Source organism: Sus scrofa, chromosome 8 (genome assembly GCF_000003025.6).
Source record: "Sus scrofa isolate TJ Tabasco breed Duroc chromosome 8, Sscrofa11.1, whole genome shotgun sequence".
In the NCBI taxonomy this organism is placed as follows: Eukaryota; Metazoa; Chordata; class Mammalia; order Artiodactyla; family Suidae; genus Sus; species Sus scrofa.
Window position 1 is genome coordinate 54,030,093 of NC_010450.4, and position 8,467 is coordinate 54,038,559.

Genomic DNA, 8,467 nt, shown 5'->3' on the forward strand with positions numbered 1-8,467 from the left:
GTTTTTCATTACTGAGAAGGAAAATTCCTGAAGTCCATTAACCGTACAAAGCACTCCTCCATAAATTAATTGAGATATTCTGGTTTCAGGTCTTTTCAGGTCTCTTTTGGTATATTTCAATTTAGATGGAAAAGATGGAAACCCAGATCTGATAGATTATTCCAAAAATTAAAGATAGCCCTTTTATATGGTCAGAGACATTTTCATTTAAGGCCACACCTACAGCATATGGAAGTTGCCAGGCTAGGGGTCAAATCAGAACTTCAGCTAAGCCACAGTCACAGCAACACCAGATCCAAGCTGCACCTATGATGTATGCTGCAGCTTGTGGCAATGCTGGATCCTTAACCCACTGAACAAGGCCAGGGATCGAAACTGCATCCTCAGGGACACTATGTAGGGTTGTTAACCCATTGGGCCACAGTGGGAACTCCTGGTCAGAGACATTTTAATTTTCACTAAGAGGGCATGAAGTATTTCTGATAATTAAATTTTGTATTATAAAAACTGGCAGCAGTGATCAATGGAGAAGATGCAAAAAATTCATAGGATATTTGTTGATTTGTGAATGTAGTCCTAGTTTCAATTTGAGAACAAACCTAATCCTAAACCAGATATTTTTGCCAAAATTATTTGAAATTGCTAGGATTGAATATGAAATAATTTTCTAAATATCTTTTGTTATTAATGTAATTACTCCAATAAATGAGAATTATAAATCTCCTTAATATACTCGGGTTTTGCTAATATTTTCAAATGTTGAAGAGCATTCATTTATTGAAATAGCCTGTGAACAGGAAGTTCCCTTGTCACACAGCAGATTAAAGATCTGGCATAGTCACTGTAGCTGTGTCACAGGCTGCAACTACAGTACCAGTTGGATCCCTGGCCCAAGAACTTCCACATACCAACAAGTGCAGCAGAATAAATAAATAAATAGCCTGAATGATAATGGATATTTGCAGTTTATCTTCCCAGACCCATTTGTTATTGGGAAGATATTGTCAGAAAACCTTCTCTCCCTGTGCTTCTCACCTGACAGCTATCACCATCTTCCATGAAACTATCCTTTTCCTTTATTGTATGCCTAACACTAAAACCTCTTGGCTCACAGTTAAAGTGTCTTCTGCGTTTTATACAGTGGTGATTCCATGCTGAATCCCTTGATCTACAGCCTTCAGAATGAAGATATAAAAAAAACACATTCAGAAAATTAATTGTCACAAAATTTCTTTGTCACTCAATATGATATTATGAGATTCATTATATTATTTACCAAAGATAATGTGATTTACTGTGCTACAGATTGTTCAACTCTTTTAGGGCAATTAGTGATTCAAGTTCACATCTTTTAATCAACAGATTTTAGTTAATATAATATATATATATATATATATAGTAGCACATTGTTGATTGTTAATTATTAATTATTGCATATATCAATGTTTAGCAAAATAGCTGTAAACCACATGTAAACCCAAATATAAAATAAAAAAATTATTCAACTGTTTTCTTCAATATTTGTAAATTACTTTTAAATGCTTCATCATATATAGCATAATTTTATATGTGTGTTTCCAAAGTAAAACTTATTCTCAGCTCATCAGACAGGTCCAGGTCTAAGATGATTCTCTAGAATTACCAGGAAATTGATACCCAAGAGATGGCTTTGACAAATGCTTCAGTTTACTGTAACTTAAGGAATAACTTACTATTCATGTTAAAAAATGATGGCAGGCATTCCTATTGTGCCTTAGTGTGTTAAGAACCCAACATAGTGTCCCTGAAGATGTGGGTTTGATCCCTGTCCTTGCTCGGAGGGTTAAGAATCTGCCATTGCCCCAAGCAGTGCCTTAGGTCACAGATGGGGCTCAGATTTGATGTGGCTGTGGCTGTTGCTGTGATGTAGGCCAGTAGCTGCAGCTCCAATTTGACCCCTAAGCTGGGAACTTTCCTAAAAAGGAAAAAAAAATGGTGACAGAAAATTTTTATTCATGAAACCTATTACCTTTTGACTAGCAAACAAAATTGAATAAAATATTGTCCTGCTTTCCCCAAATTCAAATCCCTATTTTATTCCAAAAATTTGAGTAATCAAGGCAGAGGAATATTAATAGTGTCCCCAAAGGGACTCAATCCTCTCTAGTCATTTAAATTTCAAGAAGACATATCATCACAATTCACTAGAGAAATAATAATTTTTCCAAAACAATGTTGAGATAACTGGATATCCTCATGGATAAGTGAGCCTTTACTTTTTATTTAAGACAATACACAATTATTAGCATGAATAAAATGAAATGGATCAGAGTTGTAAACATAAAAAATAAAACCAAAAAAATAGCATATGACAAAAAAAAAATCTCAAAACTTTGGGTGAGAATTTTTTTGGATGAAATATAAAGAAGTTGGATCATTAAAAATTGATAAAAGGAGTTTCATCACCATTAAACATGAGGTAAACATTTATTAAGGGTAAATGAAACCATTAATAAAATGAAATCTTAGGCCTCAGATTATGAGTAAATATTTGCAATATGTATATATATAATTGATAAAGGATTTGTAGGTAGAATGTGCCAAAAACTATTTATACTTAAACCAGAAGAAAAACGATTTAATTAAAGAGTTGGTATTTAATTAAAAAAAAAGAGTTGGTGAAATATTTGAGCAGATGATTGACAAAATGGAATATACAAATATTCTATAAACATATATAAGTATATTAAGCATCATTAGTCATCAATAATATTCTTATTACAGCTAAAACTAAAGCCTCAGTGAGATACTTCTATACTCCCAATAGAATGGCTAAAATGAATAAGTTTCAGATATTGGTGAAAAAGTGGAGCAAGCTGAATGCTTATGCACTTCCAATGAGGGTAAATGTTCAGTAATGTTGAAAATAGGTTGGCAGTATCTTATAAAGTTATGCAAAACTTCTCACATAACTCAATAATTTTTTGTCCCATGCAAATCAAAAATTCCCAGACTATTATGCTACAGAAACTATGATTTAAATATGTGAAGAAATGTAAGCCACTGACTGTGGTAACTTGTTATGCAGCATAGAAAACTAATATAAGATGGAGTTCCCGTCGTGGTGCAGTGGTTAATGAATCCGACTAAGAACCATGAAGTTGTGGATTCGATCCCTGGCCTGGCTCAGTGGGTTGATGATCCAGCATTGCCATGAGCTGTGGTGTAGGTTGCAGCCATGGCTCAGATCCCATGTTGCTGTGGCATGGTGTAGGCCGGTGGCTACAGCTCCAATTCGACCCCTAGCCTGGGAACCTTCATATGCCGTGGGAGTGGCCCAAGAAATGGCAAAAAACAAACAAAAACAAAAACAAACAAACAAAAAGAAAACTAATATAAGAGAAAGCTGCAAGTTTGAGAGACTTGGGTATAGAATTGGCTCCTGAAGAGTTGGTCCAAGGTGCAGAGGTGTCAGTGATGAGGGGAGTGTGCATTGCAGAAATCAAACCTATCCCAGTGAAAGAATAATCATGCAGACCCACAGGATTCTGGATCAAGACCATGCTAATAAATACAGTAAATAATTCTATGCCTGGTAATCAACAGCCTCTGTTGTGCCATGGTTTCCTGGCAAGTTTCAGTCAGGTTGTCAGGGGCCCAGGGGAAGGAGGAGAGGATCTAATTGGGTGTCACTTGGGGGTAGTGGAACCAGTTGATTGTTTGACACCGAGAGAATTAAACATGTTTTCAAAATGCACTTGTCATTTTTAAGAGAGTATATTATTTAGCTGTGTTAATATAAGCTTGGAAGTGTAAATTGTCCATATTTAGAAGATGACACAACTTTAGTGTCAATAGTACATCAATGTTTCCAAAGACTGTAAAAATTATTTACATAAAGAAAAAAAGTCAGATTTAAAGTCATGTTGTTTATACATCTCAAAGCACATGCACTGTCTACCCAAAAAAGACAGAAAAATCAGAGTAAATTCAATAGCAATTGACTGTGAATGGTTGCATTTGATTGGATTTATCTTTCACCTTGGATTTCACTGTAGTCATCATGTTTTCTAATTCAGTTTGTATATTTTTCTGTAATTCATTTTTTAAAAGAACTTCACGAAGTAGGCTAGGTTAGGTACACCTTCCAGTGATTTGGAAGAAACAACCTTCTTGTAGATAACCAGCTAGGAGAGCATTCAATCAAATCTCTGATTTTCTTCTATAAAAAGAAAGAGTTCAGTACATATTCTCTGGGGTCTAAATTCTCAAGATCATGGAAGGAAACAGAAGCCCTACATTATGTTCAGAGGAATCATATTCAGCTTCCAAATCTCTCCTTTTTCTCTCCAACTCTTCCTTTCTCTAAGTTTTTCTGGATATTAAGAAAGAAATACATTCCAATCACATGAATTTAACTTCACTGTGGATTCTTGCTTTATGGACCAACTTCTTAGTGTTTACATGGTGTTTGAATTCTGAGTGGGAACTTCCCTGGAGTCTATTAATAGTAGAAACACAATCTGTGGGTGAGTTGGTTTCAGGTCATTGGCCTATCTTGTGTTAACTTTTTCTCAAATGTTTAACTCTGAGATCCATCAACCTCTAATGTAGGGGACACTCTTTGTCAGTATCAGTGCCAGACATCTCCTGAGTCCATCTTCCTGAAGGCTCTCATTGCTGAAATTTGATCTCAAACCTCTTTTCCTGGGATGTTATCCTGATTTTTGCATTGAGAATATTCACCATGTGTCTAGAATGATGTCATAATAAAATTTCTAAAAAGAATATTATAATGTCTGAGAATGCCCTCAAATTCAGGAAAAAGAGCTGAGCTCCCCTCTTAAGATGTCCCAAGTCGTACCCATATTTCTATTGCAGCCCAGTTTGGATATTATTATTTCTCAGTTTTGTTTTTGTCATTTTTAAATTTTTAAAAAAATAATACTGATTTGGAAAGTTTCTTAGTGGTGCCATGGATTAAGGATCATGGATTGTCCCTCCAGTGGCTGGGGTTGCTTCTGTGGCACAGGTTCAGTCCCTGGCCCAGGAACTAACACATGTAGTGGATGCAGTAAAAAAAAAAAATGTGTACACACACACACCATTTAGTCATGGCACTAAGATTTAAAAGGGGTGAGGGTGGGAAACCAACTTCTTCTGAACTCCACAATTATGAGACTGTGCTAAGTATATTAACATCTTTTCTTAATTTCATACTTACACACCTATGTAATATGTTTTATCATCTTATCATTATTGATAAAGTAGTTGAAGCTCAGAAAGTCTGAGTGATTTACTAAAGTTCACACAGTAAATGGTAAACCTGGAACTGAATTTAAATCTGCTTCCAACCCCATGCTTCTTTCATTATGCTGGTCTATCATTAGCTCTTTTCCAATTTCCTGACCTTTCCCTCTTCTGAATTTAGGAAATACATTTCCTGAGTACAAAAATAGCATACAAATATGAAGGAGATAATTGTTTATTTCTAAATTGACCTGGTAAAACAAAATTGAAATAACATCTGTATTTATGAGGGTCATACTAACATTATTTTATTAAACTGAAAATTCAGACATCGGTTGTTATTGGCTAACATTTGCAGAATCATTGCTAAGTATTTTATCTGCCTTTAATCAGTCAGTAGTTATTTTCTCTCCTGGTATTTTTATTCTCCCTCTTATTTTTGAGTACAAATTGGCTTGCCAGAGGCACATAGGATAGAAAAATCTCCTGCCCTTCACAAATGATAATCTGTAACTATAGATGCTGAAATGGAGCACCATTTGAAATAATTTTGCCAAAATAAAATTTAAATATTACATGTTAAATTGGCCTTGGATCATATCTGAAAGGTCTAATGAATAATTTATTTTTCTCAAGTGAAAATGAATGTCTCATATTCCACACAGATTCAGATAACCAGTACTTATAATATGAGCAACAACAACAATAAAATTAGTCTAATTTTCTAATCTATGTATTACTAAATAATCCAATAATCTTTAATACATACTAGTTCACCCTGATAAATACAAAGAGGGTCAACAAGCCAAAGTGTTAGCCTGCCATTGAGAATAAAGTTTTCAATGATCAGAATTTAGAAACTCACACATTTGGAAAGGTTATCACCTTTCCAGTAAGAATATGCATCAATATGTGATTTTCCTAAAATGACTGAGCAAAATACAATAGTATTTCTAGATGCGGTGTGCAGAAATCTTACTACTATACAACTGATTTTTCCTAAAATCTTTGACATTCATAATTGAGCTCTGCTTAGCAATAATCTTCAATTCTAACCCATTTTGGAAAAGAGCAAAATTATCTATGTAGTACTCATTCACTTAGATTTGTACAAATTTTTTCCTTCAGTAACCTAGGTTGTAATAAATCTTATTTTGTGTATGTGTTTGTTCCTGTGCATGTGTATTTCTAAAAAAAATTACTTTCATTGTGCTTTCTTGGTTGAGAAGATTTCTTCATATATTCCTTCTCAGTTGCATTCATAATTTTTGAAATTCACTTTAAGCAAATAGAGCTTAATAAGCATTTAATGAACACTCATAAAATGTCTGGTTCTTTCACTGGTGTGTGTGATATTTTTCAACATTTTTGTAGCTCATAGTAACACAGAAAGGCAGTCATCAAATGTCAGCCTATAATTTTATGCTCCATACCTAGGTATTTGTATAACTATATAAATAAAGTCAATAGAGATTAGATTGTTTTCACAGTGGATTTCAGAAGGCCAAAATGCAATCAGGAAAAAAAAAAAAAGAAAATGATATATAAAGTAAAAAATGCAATCTTTGTGAGATATATTTTGGAGAAAGCGGGTTTTTTTTATTATTATTATTGTTTGCTTGGTCATCTCACAGACATGGCTACTCATATATTCCTCCCAGTTAGAATACTGAAATCTAATTACTGTAGTTGAAGCGAAGAATTTGAGAAAATGACAGGAGTACTTGTGAAAGTAGATGCCAAAGTCTCATTTTCTAAAGAGTTACTCTGTGTGAGGCCTTGCAGAGTGAACACTATTAAGGCATTTCATTTTTGACACAAATCATGCATTCTTTCAAATTTATTATCGTCACTTTTGTTTGTAGCCTCTGACAACTGATCAACACCTTTGGGAGAACATATGGAAAATAGGAGTAATGTGACTGACTTTGTCTTCTTGGGGCTCACACAAAACCCAGATATGCAAAATATTCTGTTTGTCCCATTCTTACTTATCTACATTTTGACCATAGTGAACAATCTGTTGTGGCTAGTGGGGGCAGCTGGTCACCGCATGCCCCCATGTATGTTTTTCTAGCTCCCTTATAATTTATAGATACTGTGTGTTCTACTGCCATTGCTCCCAAAATGATCACTGACTCACTTCATGAGAAAAAGACTATTTCCTTCCAGGCTTGTATGAATCAATTCTTTATAGCCATCTTTTCACTGGTACCAAAGTCACTCTCCTGGTGGTGATGGCCTATGGCTGATATGTAACCATCTGTAAATGTCTTCAATTTTTGATCAACATGAATAAGTGGATATGTCTTCTCATGCTGCTGGCGGCCTGGACTGGAGGCTTTCTACATTCCTTGGTTCAGTTTCTCTTTATTTATCAGCTCCCTTTCTGGGGCCCCAATATCACTGACAAATTTGCCTTGACATGTACCTCTTACTGAAACTTATTTGCACAAATACCCACCTCATTGGACCTTCTATAATAGCTAGTGTTGGCACAATATGCACTTTAATCTCTTAATTTCCTATGGGGTTATATTACATTCACTTAAGACTCATAGTTTGGAAGGGAATCACAAAGCCTTCTACACCTATGCATCCCATATAACTGTGGTAATATTACATTCACTTAAGACTCATAGTTTGGAAGGGAATCACAAAGCCTTCTACACCTATGCATCCCATATAACTGTGGTCATTTTATTATTTCTTCCCTGTATCTTCCTGTATGCAAGACGTAATGCCAGTTCTCCCACTGGTAAATCCATGATGGTGGTTTCAACTTTCATCTCTCCCATGTTGAACCCCTCAATCTATACCCTGAGAAATGCAGACATGAAAAATGACATGAGAAAATTTTGGTGTAGAAACATTACCTTAGTTGGAAGAGGTTATATCCATCATGTAAAGATGTGATATTCATTCCTTTACAGAATCAAGGAATACTTCCATGATTAGTGATTACATTTTAAAAGTCATTTCCTTTGGTTTTTTGTCTATTTATTCTGAAAACACTATAAAAATAATCTTTATGGAAGTGGGATATTTTGTAGTCCTAAAGGCCAAGAGAATTGCATAGGTTTAATCTCTTACATAGGCAATCATACTGTATTAAGATTCTTTAGTGACAACAAATTTTTGGTTTTATTTCAAGTTCTTCTTTGTGTGGTAAAGTACAGAGAAATATGCCCTAATAAAACTTACTATCTTTTAATCCCAGAGAATAAAATTTAAAATT

At 34.5% G+C, this 8,467-nt stretch overlaps 1 pseudogene; it reads left to right on the forward strand.

Annotated features, from left to right (window-relative positions):
• On the forward strand, window positions 7,130–8,145 carry LOC110261950 (annotated as a pseudogene).